This window comes from Podarcis erhardii (genome assembly GCF_964252035.2).
Source record: "Podarcis erhardii genome assembly, chromosome: 1".
Classification (NCBI taxonomy): domain Eukaryota; kingdom Metazoa; phylum Chordata; class Lepidosauria; order Squamata; family Lacertidae; genus Podarcis; species Podarcis erhardii.
The window spans coordinates 15,235,998-15,249,938 of NC_138497.1; positions in this window are offsets into that span (position 1 = coordinate 15,235,998).

The following is a 13,941-nucleotide window of genomic DNA, read 5'->3' on the forward strand; positions in this document are numbered from 1 at the left end:
AAGTTTATTACACAAAATGCCATTTCCCCAAGCACAGGCAATAAGGAGCGCAGCCATATTTATGCAAGGTATTGCACTGAGTTAAACTCATTCTTAAAGCTGACATTTGCAGCACTGAATATAATTGACAACCGGAGTCTAGTTGTTTTGTATGTTTGTTCCGTCACAGCCAGCCAAGGAGGAGAATTATGTTTATTCCATTCCCCTTTGTCAATGGGTTGGCTTCCCCTGTAGCTGCCAGGGCTAATCAAATTTTCCCGAGGAGTCAGTAATACCCATTTCCTGTCCTCCTGAGTTTGGGTCAGCTGCTCAGAGTGTTCAGGGAGAAGAAGGGTTATGGGTGCAAATATACTATCCTCATTCTCCCTTCCTCCAATAGCGAACTTAGCTGGTGAGGGCCGATGAGAAACAAGATGGGATCAGCACATTCCACAGTTTACAGTATTAAGACACATATTGGGAAAGAAAACCTAACAAACCAAACCAAAAGTGGATGGGAAAAGAACCTATGCAACGTTTGGCTTGCTCCAACAGCAGGTTTCCTTTTTTCGTTCCTGTTCAGAATTTTTTGAATTCCTTCCATCTTGTTAAGTCTGGCAGGAGGGAAACAATTGCTGCAGGGCTAGTGTAGTTTGTCCCCCATTTTGGAAGCATTTTGAAGGAAGAGGATGGCTTTGGATTCAGGGAGCCCACATCCTCTCTCAGTGGGTCCCCCCTCCCCCGCCAAAAACACCTTCCTTTCGCCCTCTCTGAGGGAATCTTTGAGATTGGCTCTCCCTCTCCCAAGGGCAGACCTTTCAGAGTGTGACTACAGTCAGAGTTCAACAGGAGAGGACCACCTCTCCTGGTATGCCCCACAGAGGACCTTAAGGTCCATGAATAATCATAGTTTAGAGGTCCCGGGCCCTAAGGAAATCAGATTATCCTCCACCAGGGCCAGGGCCTTCTCAGTGATGGCTCCGACCTGGTGGAATGCTCTGTCTCATGAGACCAGGGTCCTGCAGGATTTAATCTCCTTCTGTCAGGTCTGTAAGACTTAGCTATTCCACCTGGCTTTCAATTTGAACTTAGCCTGATCTTTTATTCCCCTTCCTTCTCTCCCTCTCCCCTTTTTATGAAGATTACCCACTCTGGGATCCCACAGCTCATTCTCCCCTGGTCTCCTCGCTGGCCCAAATAGGACTAATTTAGCCAGCTAGCCCTGGTGATCATCTAATGTTTATTGGATGGATTTCCCCCCTAAATTGATTTTTGAATTCTGAATTTATTGTTATTCACATTTTATACTGTATTTTATGCTGTTTTTTGTTGCATCAATTAAGTGTTTTAAATTTGTTGTTAGCCGCCCTGAGCCCAGTTTTCTGAACCGGGAAGGGCAGGGTATAAATAAAAAAATACCATATTTTTTGCCCTATAGGACGCACTTTCCCCCCTCCAAAAATGAAGGGGAAATCTGTGTGTGTCCAATGGGGCGAATACAGGCTTTCGCTGAAGCTTGGAGAGCGAGAGGGGTCGGTGCGCACCAACCCCTCTCGCTCTCCAGGCTTCAAGAAGCTATCAGCAAGCCTGGGGAGCCCGCGGGAGTTCCCTGAAGCAGAGCGCCCCGCGCTTCGGGCAGACATCGGCCAGCCCCACAAGCTCGGGGGACAGTGGGGAGGCGGAGCGCCGCCATACCGCTGTTCCCTGACCTGGTTTGGATTCCCCGACTTGGTTTTTGGGGGGAAATAAAGGAAAACATTTTTTCCTTTATTCCCCCCCCCCCCAAAAAAAACTAGGTGCGGCCTATGGGCCGGTGCATCCTAGTAGTATTATTATTATTATAACAAAGGAGAGGGATTTCTAAAAGCTGCTTGCTGTGTGGAGTGCAACTGCTACACAAGTTTGCACGGCAGTAACCTCCCCATTGCCTTGCTCTTCCTTCTTTTCTAGTCAGCAGCAGTGATTCATCTTCTGGGAAGGCAGTGCTGGATTATAACTGTGTTAAAAGTGGATTGTGACTCTGTTAAAGAAATAATCAAACAAAGAAGACTTGCCTGGTGCCCACTCAATGATCTTTTCGCCCTTCATTTAAAGACATACTTTATTCCCTCAAGCAGATTAATGATTTCTATGTAAAGCAGTGATGAGTGAAACCACCAATCTGGGCTTCTCTCAGTTTCTCATTCTTCCAGTCATTAATTTAGTTCTTCAATTTGCAATATTTTTAAAGGCCTCCTGAAGATTCATCAACATTCTCCTAATACACACATTCTGTATGCAGTTTTGCCTAATGTAAATATCCTTTGCAAAGCAATTTTTCCTAAAATAATGCATTGTTGGATGTTGCTTTCACTTGTATATGCATTTTTTGTAGGTTATTGTCACCAATATATGCATTTTTAAGCACACTTTACCTCAGTAATAGACATTTTTGTACCTGGCTGGAGAGCTCTTATTGCAAAATTCAGAGAAATGCAAATTTTGGAAGACATTTACGAATTGGTTCTCATTGCTTTAGAAGGTGTAAATTAGACCCACTCTATTTTTGGTGACTATTTTTTTAACTGCAAGCTTTTTAAACTGTTTTAAACTGTATTTATTGGTTTTAAATTGGCTCACAATCCAATTTCATCCACATGTACACTGAAGCATATCCCATTGTTTTCAAAGGAGCTCTTTCACAGTCAGGTCACTTTATGTTTAGGATTTATTGTATCTCTTGTTGTTTTGTTTTAATTTGCATTGCACTTTTAAATTTCCATTGTAAATTGCCCTCTGACATATACATTATGCTATGCACAGGGTGATTTTTTAAAAAAAACCCCACACACATTAAAATTAAAATGTTGGCAAGAAGATCTCCCTTGCTTGTGTAGAGTTTAGAGCCAGGTTCCTAATGATTAATCACCGGAGATATGAATTAAAGTAATCTCAAAAGCAGGAAAACACTTTCATCATGAAGGAGCCCCGCTCACGACAGGGTATGTAAACAAAAGCATTGACTTCTCAGAAGTGTCTACACATTTTTTTTTAATGGAATCTGTTTCCTTAATGAAAGTTCCAGGAATTTTACCAAAGCCAGTCAGGAAATTCTGTAAATGTACCTGACTCCTGGTCTTGCTCCCATGCTGATTATGGCTTGGATTAGCAGTGCTTTGGGATGTCAGAGAACTCTGGTTGACGCAGAAATAAGTGTGGATAATGCCTCTGTTTGCATATTCGCTCATTGTCAGCACTGGATCAGCTTTAGAAAAAGGCCAGCGGCAACTATCGCAGCTACAAATATCTATCATTAATTAACTTGCATCCACGTTAGGTTTCCCGGATGCAAGCTCCAGTGAACCCAGTGAAACTTACTTCTGGGCAAGCATGCATAGGATTACCTCTGTAATAATAACCTCTAGAAAGAAACATAGTGGGTGGGGAATCTAAAAGAGAGAGGGGGGGTTGTTTGCTTATCTGACAGCAACCAAACTTGCAGAGCAATAAACAGGGCTCATTCCAGAAACAGAACAAAAGGTCGGCCCCCCCAAACAAAGGTGCCTTATTTACTCAGTGATCAAGGGATCACTTACATCATAAGGATAAATAAAAAATTAATTGTCCAATAGCACCTTAGAGACCAACTAAGTTTGTTCTGGGTATAAGCTTTCGTGTGCACGCACACTTCTTCAGATACGAAAGCTTATACCCAGAACAAACTTAGTTGGTCTCTAAGGTGCTACTGGACAATTTTTTAATTTATTTCAACTGCATCAGACCAACACGGCTACCTACCTGAATCTAGAACCATAGGGATGTTGTGCTCTGCTTTCTAAAGGGGGAAAGTTCTCCCTAAACGCAGCAGGACATACTTTTTAATAATAGTAGAAGTAATCATCATCATCATCATCATCATCATCATCATCATCTTACATAGTCTGTTGCAAGCTTAAACCCATTTACCTGGGTGACGGCCCCATTAATTCAATAGTAGTTACTTTTGGGTAAGATTGCAGTGTTTGCTACATTGCAGGGACATTGTGCTGTCCAATAATAGTAATAATAGTAATAGTAGTAGTAGTAATAATAATAATTTTATCATTTATACCCCGCCCATCTGTCTGGGTTTCCCCAGCCACTCTGGGCGGTTCCCAACAGAATATTAATAATAATAATAATAATAATAAATAAGGGATAAAACATCAAAAATTAAAAACTTCCCTAAACAGGGCTGCCTTCAGATGTCTTCTAAAAGTCAGATAGTTGCTTATTTCCTTGACATCTGATGGGAGGGGATTCCACAGGGCGGGTGCCACTACTGAGAAGGCCCTCTGCCTGGTTCCCTGTAACTTCGCTTCTCGCAGTGAGGGAAGCACCAGGAGCTGGACCTCAGTGTCTGGGCTGAACGATGGGGTGGGATTTACTTTTGAATAAGCATACATAAACAAAGACTGCAATCCTAAACCCACTTAGGCCATATTCACAACATACATTTAAAACATTGTGATACTGCTTCACACAGCCATGGCTTCCCTCACCAAAGAATTCTGGAAGCTGTAGTTTGTTACGGATGGTGAGATTTCTTAAAAGACCTCTAGTCCCTTCCCCCGTGAGAGGTTTAACAATCAATCCCCAAGGAACTCTGGAAATTGTAGTTCTGGGACGTGACTAGGGGTCTTGTTGTAGCCTTATGAGGCTTTGCCCTCGGGTGGGAAAAATATTGCGCCTGGGAAAGGGAAGTGGGAGTCAACAGACACTCAAGGAACAGTTTCGGAGAAAAGGCTTTTATTTCTACCATCCATGAACTGGTAGAAGGAGCAAGTGTGATAAGTCACAAAAAGCATGCACGAGTTCACAATCATGTGCACAAGCATATATACCCCTTCCAGTTCCCTCCTCCTTTCTCCTCCTTCTTCCAGAGTCCTCCCCCATGTTGAGGTTCCTGAGCATGTACAGAAAGCTGTCTTGGGACTATTGTGGCCTCTTGGCACCCTTCCCAGGAAAGGGGGGGGGGGAATTTCAGAGTGTTCAGATATGTTTCAATATCTTGTTCTGGCAGGGTTCCCGGACAGAAAGCAAGTTGCAATGTGGTTCTTTAGCAAGGCCAGAAGGCCTGAGAAAGGCCTGAGAAACAATGGACTGTTCTCTACCTTTGTTACAGCAGAGCGGAATGTTTCTGATGCTTAGCTGCTGAGAAAATGATTTTGAGAAGCTTTGAGGGGGTGTGACTTCGGGCCTAGGTGAGGTCACCTGTCCTCACCTTCCTTCATTGTAACAATAATTGGACAATGACCGCACCCCCATTAAACGGGGGGCGCCCTTTGTGGGGTCGCACGCAGCCCCTGGGACCCTATGCGGCACCGTTAGCACAGGCTTAGCTTCGCCTTCCCCAGGTGGGATACCTGGAGGTCTCTGCCTACCTCAGCCAGTTGCCCAATCCCACCTGGGGAGGCGTTGCCAAGGTGATCAGGCCAGGTAGGGGGAGGGACCATCCTGACCACACAATAGGGGGAGGAACTTACCTGGGAATCGTCAGTTGGCTCCAGAGCTTCTCCCACCCTCCCCTCCCTCAGTTAAGACTTCTTTTGCAGGCTAACCCTTTCTCCACAGGTACGCGGGCGCTGCTACGTCAGGGTCGTTGTTGAAGGGCCGGAAAGGAATTCCCCTGCATTGACAGGCTTGCCTTTCCCGTAGCAAAATGTCACAACTTTGTCGGTATCAGGTCTTGGGCGGAATCCTTTAGTCTATCTTCCCTAAATGGGGGTGGGGTGCAGCGGTGACCCACACCCCCTCCTCTTTGCGGCGGTGATACCAGGGTTCCCCATTAAAGGGGTTGTTTGAGGGGATGCATTGGCCGTACGCCTAGAGGTTGTCATTGCTCTCCTCTGCGATGGCGGCGTAACAGGGGCGGACTCTCTCTGCTTGAACATATGTTCTCCAGAGCCAGCCCCCCCCACACTGGATAACCCTGATGTTCCCCAGATCCCTGGCGGGGGACTGGGAAGGATAAACGCCCAGTGCCCGAGCCAAGGTCTACCCACATCTGAAACATAATAAAGTTGTGGCCAATTTTAATCCCATAGCACGTTGTCTTGAGTCATTATTCCACACGGGGCTGCCCAGGGTTTGGGGGACTCCGCCTGTCCACACAATAGCTATTCACTGTGTTGAACAGTGGGACTGTATCTGCAAAGGCTTACCTAGGAGTAATCCCCACTGAATTCAGTGAGACACCTTTGAGTAGACACGGTTAGGATTCAGGCAGATGGTGGCTTTGCCTCACCTCTATGGAGGGAAAGAGATGCAATTGCCTCTACAAACAATACAAAAGGAAAACACGATGGGGTTATTTATGTAAAAACCCACCGTTGGGGCAAAAAAAGAAAGAAAAAAGGATAAAATTGTGTGTTGCCAATGCAAGAACAGCAAAATGGGAGGCTGGCAATATTTCCCCTCATTTCCAGGACTTCTCTAGTTGTGTGGGTCTGGTGGAGAGATGAACATTCCCACGCACAAGGTGAAGATAACCGACTTAGCTGAGGGCCAGACACATCTGCAGCCCTTTCTAAATGCGTGTGAGTAATTCTGGAGAATGGCAACATGTTGCATAGTTTTGTGGTAAGGATGGAATGGATTTTTTGAAATAGCTAACCGAACTAGAATACAAAAAAGGGTGCGAGGAGGTCAAGGAAACAAGCAAATGAAAGATAAGCTATGGGAAGGTTTGTTGTTTTTTCTTTTTCTTTTTCTTTTTGGTTTAATTGTGTCTATTTTTCTGTTTGTTACAAGTCTGTGTTTAATTTGATGTGTTCTCTTTTTCTTTTTGTAACCTTTAAAACCTTAATAAATATTATTTAAAAAACAACAACATGTTGCATAGTTTTGGCTCTGAATCATCAGGCAGCTGCTCTGCTAGTTTACAGATTAGTGTGAAAGCAGGTGCCTAATTGAGCGAAACGCATTGTGGTTTGGATTAAGCGTAAGGGCAAGCAATGCAGCTCAGTGTTTATTGTTCGCTTGCAAAGTTCCTGTATTTGTGACTGGGTGGGGTGGATCCAGGGGGTTTCCATGTGGCTGGGACAGTGGCCCCGTCTGTGTTATAAACCTAAAGCAGTGTGATGCCTTCCTGCAAAGAATCCTGGGAACTGTAGTTTGTTAAGGGTGTAGAGTCATAAAATGAAATTACCTTGGGAAAAGTTGGTGGGACTTACTACTGATGGCGCTCCAGCAATGTGTGGAGAGAGAAATGGCTTGGTTGGACTGTTAAAAGAGAAAATGAAAAAAAGTAATTGCCACACGCCGCTGATAACTTATCACTGCATTATCCACCAAGAAGCTCTGTGTGGCAAAAGATTCTGCAACTGGATAACATAATGTCCACAGTCACGAAAACAGTGGATTTTCTGCGTGCACGGGGTCCAAATCATCGTCAGTTCCAACAATTTTTGAAGGAGGTGGGCATGGAACATACAGATGTGCCATACCATACAGAAGTAAGGTGGCTGAGTAGGAGCACCGTTCTCAAGAGATTTTTTGAGCTTTTGGAAGAAATTACTCTTTTTATGCAAAGTAAAGGGAAGCCCTTGTCAGAACTGTCAGATCCAAACTGGCTGTGCGATTTTGCCATGTTGTGTGACATAACAGAGCATCTCACCCAACTGAATCTGAGGCTGCAGGGCCGCAGACAAGTCATAACCTCAATGTATGAGGCAATAACAGCTTTCCAGGAGAAACTGCGCCTATGGAAGTCACAGCTTGAAAAAGACAAGTCTTGCCCACTTTCCTATCTGCCAGAGCATCTCAACCTCATTCCCAGGTACTTTTTCATGTGCTCGATTGGGTACCAAAGTGAATCGGCTGATTGATGAATTCAATCGACGCTTTTCTGACTTTAAAGAACAAAACTTAACCTTTACCAGCTTTGCCAATCCCTTCAACATCGATGTTGACAGCGCACCACATCACCTTCAAATGGAATTAATAGAACTTCAGTGCAACAGCAGCCTAAAAGCGAAGTTCCAGGATGTGACAGTCGATGACTTTTACCGTCTCCTCCCCCCTGCTTTGATGCCACAGCTCCGACTTCAAGCTGCACGTGTTCTGTCCATGTTTGGACAGAACCTATCTATGTGAACAGATGTTTTCAGTCATGAATCTGAACAAGACCAAGCTCAGATTACGCATCACTGATGATAACCTCCATGCTGTTTTGCGGATTGCTACAGCACAAGACCTAATGCCAGACATCGATGGACTGACCTCAGGAAAACGATGTCAGCCATCTAGTCAGAAAAAGTTTTTAAAAAGTTAATGCCTTGTGTTTGCCATATGTGTAATAAACAGTGTTTGTATGTATGTTTTTTTTAAAAAAATTACTGTCTGTTACCAAAAATCATTTTTCAATAAATTGTACAATAATTGTACATTTGAATATCTACTTGCCATTATTCTGACTATGTTTCTGCTTTCAGAGCTAGTTATTACTTACATTATTACAAAAAACAGTAATAATTGAATGCAGTGACAATAATTTATGATAATAAAGAGTGGACACATAGTCCTACAGATACAACCGGCCCTTTGAGGGTGACCAAACTGCTGATGCAGCCCCCGATGAATTTGAGTTTGACACCCCTGGTGTAGACAGTTGTAAGGAGACTCCTATTCTCCTCAGAGCTACGGTTGCCAGAGTGGTTTAACGGTTGATCATTTTACTGACACCTGACCTCCCCATAGGGCCTTTGTGGGCCACAGAATTGCTTTAGCAATTACTGCTTTCTGCTTAACGATCAAGAGCACGCACTGAGGTTGGGCTGAGCTATAGAGAGAAAGAAAAGCATGTTGTAACACTGTACCAGGTTTTCTGTAGGTGATAAATTTTCCTAAAGTCAAATGGTGAGGCTTGTTAGTAGTTTCTTGCATAATAATAAGCAGAAAGACTTAGCTGCTAGTTCACCGATCTGGAAAACTTCTGTGGTCTTTATGATGTAAACCATTTCTCATAAACCCTGCTAGTTTTTGTATGCATTACTAAGCAGCAATGTGTTGAATGAAGTATGAGGGAACATGGACACTCAACCAGTGATCTGAGTCTCATTAGTTTTCAGTGGGAGAAATGGACAGTGAGCACCATTTTATACACGTCTGTTCAGGGAAAAGCTTCTTTGAGTTCAATTTCGACTCCCTTTCCCCTCTTTCCGAGGTTCCTAACATTTATTTCCATCCTTTCCTGCATACTCCAAATTGTCTTAACTTAATTCTTTTATCCATCTGTTCTCATATACAGTGGTACCTTGGGCTAAGTACTTAATTTGTTCCGGAGGTCCTTTCTTAACCTGAAACTGTTCTTAACCTGAAGCACCACTTTAGCTAATGGGGCCTCCTGCTGCTGCCACGCCACCGGAGCACGATTTCTGTTCTCATCCTGAAGCAAAGTTCTTAACCTGAGGTAGTATTTCTGGGTTAGCAGAGTCTGTAACCTGAAGCGTATGTAACCTGAAGCGTATGTAACCCGATGTACCACTGTAAAGGAATAATTGGACAGTCCTCTGGATGTAGAGATGTATCAAGTGGCGTCCCCTAAGGATCAGTATTGGGGCACGTGCTTTTAAACTTAGAGTTGGGAGTGAGAAAATTGTCATCTACTTCAACCCCCTGCAATTCAAGACTCTTCTGCTCAATTCAGGATTCGAACGCATGACTCTGAGATTAAGAGTCTTATGCTCCACCGACTGAGCTACCAAGGAGTATGAATACATGCATGTAAGCTACGGTCAGGCAAAGAATCATAGACACCGAGAGACAACAGGACTGCTCAAGGTGCCCCGACTATAAAATTGGAGAAATTGAGAGAGATATAGCCGCACCGGCAGCATATCTCTTCTTTCTCATATCCAAAAAATGCTAGAAAGGCCTTTACACTCGCCAGAAGCTCGGCCCTGCCCTCACCGGTCCTGGAAGGAGCTTTCAAAAAAGGCCCATACGCTCAGAGACTTTGCGCCTGTTCACTGGGGGAGATAGGAAGCCCAGAGCACTTGTTCTTTAGATGTCCCTTTTATGAAGAGGCATGAAGTAAGACCATTGATTCCCTACTGGTGAGGCTCGCTGACCTCCCGGAAAAGCAAAAATTCAACCTTTTCCTGTTAGACAAAGATTATAAGACGACCCAGGTGGTTGCCAGATTCTGTGTACAGATCTGTAGGTGCAGATCACCCCCCAACTCAGACTAGTTCGTGAAGAAAATCCCCAAACTCGGTTCCATGGGTGACTCTGGGTCATATCTATGCGGTAGCTTATCTCAAAGTTTTAAGTGTCTATATGCTTATCACATTTATAAATTTTAAATTTATTGTTGTACATTATTTTAACTGTTTTCTTTCTGGTATTGTACCCCCAAGTGTGTTTTATAAGCTGGTCTCTGACCATAATAAATTATCTATCTATATCTATCGATCATCTATCTATCTATCTATCTATCTATCTATCTATCTATCTATCTATCATCTATCTATCTATCTATCTATCTATCTATCTATCATCTATCTATCTTGTATTTCTTCTTATTCCATGAAAGCCAGCCAGCCAAGATATGTAGTCTCTTAATTTCTTGACTAGCCTGACTTTTAATGAAATGGCTGTGTTAGATACATCACTGCTGTCCAGTGAAATTTATTGCATGATTAAAGCAACAGAAAAGGACATATCAGTGGCTATGGAGCCATAGGTATGTGGCTGACCTCTGTGAAAACAGGATGCTGGGCTAAGGTGAGCCATGGGCCTGATCCAGTAGTCACATCTTGTGTTTTTATTATCTTATATTTCTGCAGAATTTGCAGTCTTTTTAATAATAATAAAAAAATCCACATGAAATTTCACCAGCATTTTATTGCAGTTTTCACATTTGTGCATGCATATGTCCACTTTTGTAAGCAATTTCCTCTAATGCATTTTTGTATGTATGTTTACCCCCAATATGTGTTTTTCTGTGCACTGGTTGAAGAACTGCATTTTAAAATTCAGAGAAGAGTGGATTTTGGAGGGCAGCTGGGCAGCTGTGTTTACATATTGGTTTGAGAAGTGAGAATGCAAATAAAATTGGATCAAAATGCAAATAAAATGGAATTTTCTCCTCCCTCCTTATCCTGAATACACATTGTATAATATCCAGTCATCCCAGTTTGTGGATTGTGGTTTATTTAACTCCAAACAAACCATGGTGTCAAACCAATAGTCATTCTTGGCTTACCAAATATAGCAAAGATTGGTTTACCATTCTAGTAGGGCTGCTGTTCTGTTATTTAATTATTGTTTATTGGTTTTATTTTTTAAAAAATTGAGCCTCAGAGGAGACTACAAATTTGAGTGACAGAGTATGTGGTGATGAGAGGGACTGCTTCATCCCCCCCCCCAGTTCATTTTTTGTATGATAATAACTTTCCATTTTTCATTTGCAAGACAGGAAACAGGTGCTCATGTGACTTCTGCAATATGCTTGCGAGTTAAAGCAGAAGTGAGTATTTCCTACTGATGGGAAACAAGGCATGCCCTAAGAACACAGTTTGGCCCAGGTCGAGATCCTGACATTATGAGAATTAATTGTGAGGCACCTCTGAGCCTCATAGGTAACTAAAATATTGACAGTTTCAGAGCGAGGAAATGGAGAATTTCAGAATTCTTGACTTTTCAGAGCAAGCAACTCACTCTCCCTTCCCAGCTCTGCTCCCTTCTCTAGGAACAAAGCATCTTTAGATATCCATTGATTCCCATTCTTTGCAGGTTAGCTCATGCTTGTGCCAAAGTGGAAATTGCAACACAGTGGGGGATTTTTGTCGGTTGCTTCACAGAGCAACACAGCAATGCAGAGTGGTCAGTTTAGCAGAGGCCTAGAAATGATTGCATCATTTGCAGTTGCTCACTTAAGGACTCTCTGGAATACCCCTTGTGTAATATTCAGTCCTGAACCCAGATTCTGCTGAGCAACGTAGGCCATTCATCACTTGTTAAGGACAGCTATTAAAAGCCCTGGCGGTTATTGTTTATAAAGCTTGTTGCTGCAAAGGATAATGATTGTTTAACAATACAGTGGTACCTCGGGTTACAGACGCTTCAGGTTACAGATGCTTCAGGTTACAGACTCCGCTAACCCAGAAATAGTACCTCGGGTTAAGAACTTTGCTTCAGGATGAGGACAGAAATCGGGTGGCGGTGGCGGCACAGCGGCAGCAGGAGGCCCCATTAGCTAAAGTGGTGCTTCTGGTTAAGAACAGTTTCAGGTTAAGTACGGACCTCCAGAACGAATTAAGTACTTAACCCGAGGTACCACTGTATATAAAAGCTGGAATGCCTGTGTAAATGAATTTGGAGAAGAGTAGTCATGTTAGTTTCCTGCTGCAAATACAATGAAGTGTCTTGTGGCACCTAACACATTTATCATAGTGTAAGCTTTTGTGGACTGCAGTTAGGGATAGTTCTGTTTTTTGGCATATCAGTTTGTGATATTTTTATTATTTTACAGATTTGACTAATATTTTTACAGATTTGACTAATATACACCTCTTTGCAATGCCATTTTCCCCAACACATTTATTTTCTCTAATGTATGCATATTAACATACATTTCACATTGCATTTTGCATTTTTTTTGTACACATTACTTGGCTGGAGAACTGCTTTGCAAAATTCAGAGAAGTGCAAATTTTCGAAGCTGGTCCATTAGAAATGTCTTCTATATGCTTGGTTAACAATACTTTCCTTAACAATACTTTCCACCTGTTTTCCTGGAGCAGATGTTAACCTAACTGGCCTGTAATTTTCAGTATCTCCCCTGGATCCCCCCCCCCTTTTAAAAAATGGTATTATATTAGCTATATCATGTCCTCAGGTGTGGAGGCTGATCTGAGGGACAAAATACATATTTTTATTAGAGAATCAGCAATTTCACATTTGAGTTATTTGATAACTCTTGGGTGGCTGCCATCAGAACTGGGGATTGGCCGGTTTCTATTTTGTCGATTAGAAATGAGAGTGCCTGATCACCTCATCTGTCTCCTGAGAAATCTCTATGTGGGACAAGAAGCTACAGTTAGAACTGGATATGGAACAATTGGATATGGACCATAAAGAAGGCTGATCGCCGAAGAATTGATGCTTTTGAATTATGGTGCTGGAGGAGACTCTTGAGAGTCCCATGGACTGCAAGAAGATCAAACATATCCATTCTGAAGTGCTCACTGGAAGGACAGATCCTGAAGCTGAGGCTCCAATACTTTGGCCACCTCATGAGAAGAGAAGACTCCCTGGAAAAGACCCTGATGTTGGGAAAGATGGAGGGCACAAGGAGAAGGGGACGACAGAAGACGAGCTGGTTGGATGGTGTTCTCGAAGCTACCAGCATGAGTTTGACCAAACTGCGGGAGGCAGTGGAGGACAGAAGTGCCTGGCGTGCTCTGGTCCATGTGGTCACGAAGAGTCAGACACGACTAAACAACTAAACAACTACTACAACAACAACAACATTTTGTCGATTAGGCCTTAGAACTTCATTTCTTTTCACCACTATCTGCCTTGGTTCCTCAGACTCAATTCCCCTTGCAAAAATTAATTCAGGCACTGGGATCTGCCCCATATCTTCCAAAGTGAAGACACATGCAAAGCATTCATTCAGCTTCTCTGCAATCTCATTATCCTCCTTTAGCACACCTTTGACTCCCTCGTCATCCAAGAGTCCAACTGCCTAGATGGTCTCCTGCTACGAAGGTATTTAATTCGTTTCTTGTTATTGGTCTTAAGGTGTCAGCAATGTGCTCCTCAAATTCTTTTTAGCAACCCTTGCTGCCTTCACTTTTTGTAGTTGCCAAAGTTGGTTTGCCTTTTTGTTCTCTTCATTTGGCAGGAAGCCTTCTTGCCTCCAATAGCTTCTTTGCTTGTTAATCTCATTGGCATCGTCTTGGCTCTCATGGTACCTTTTCTTCTTTCCAGTTA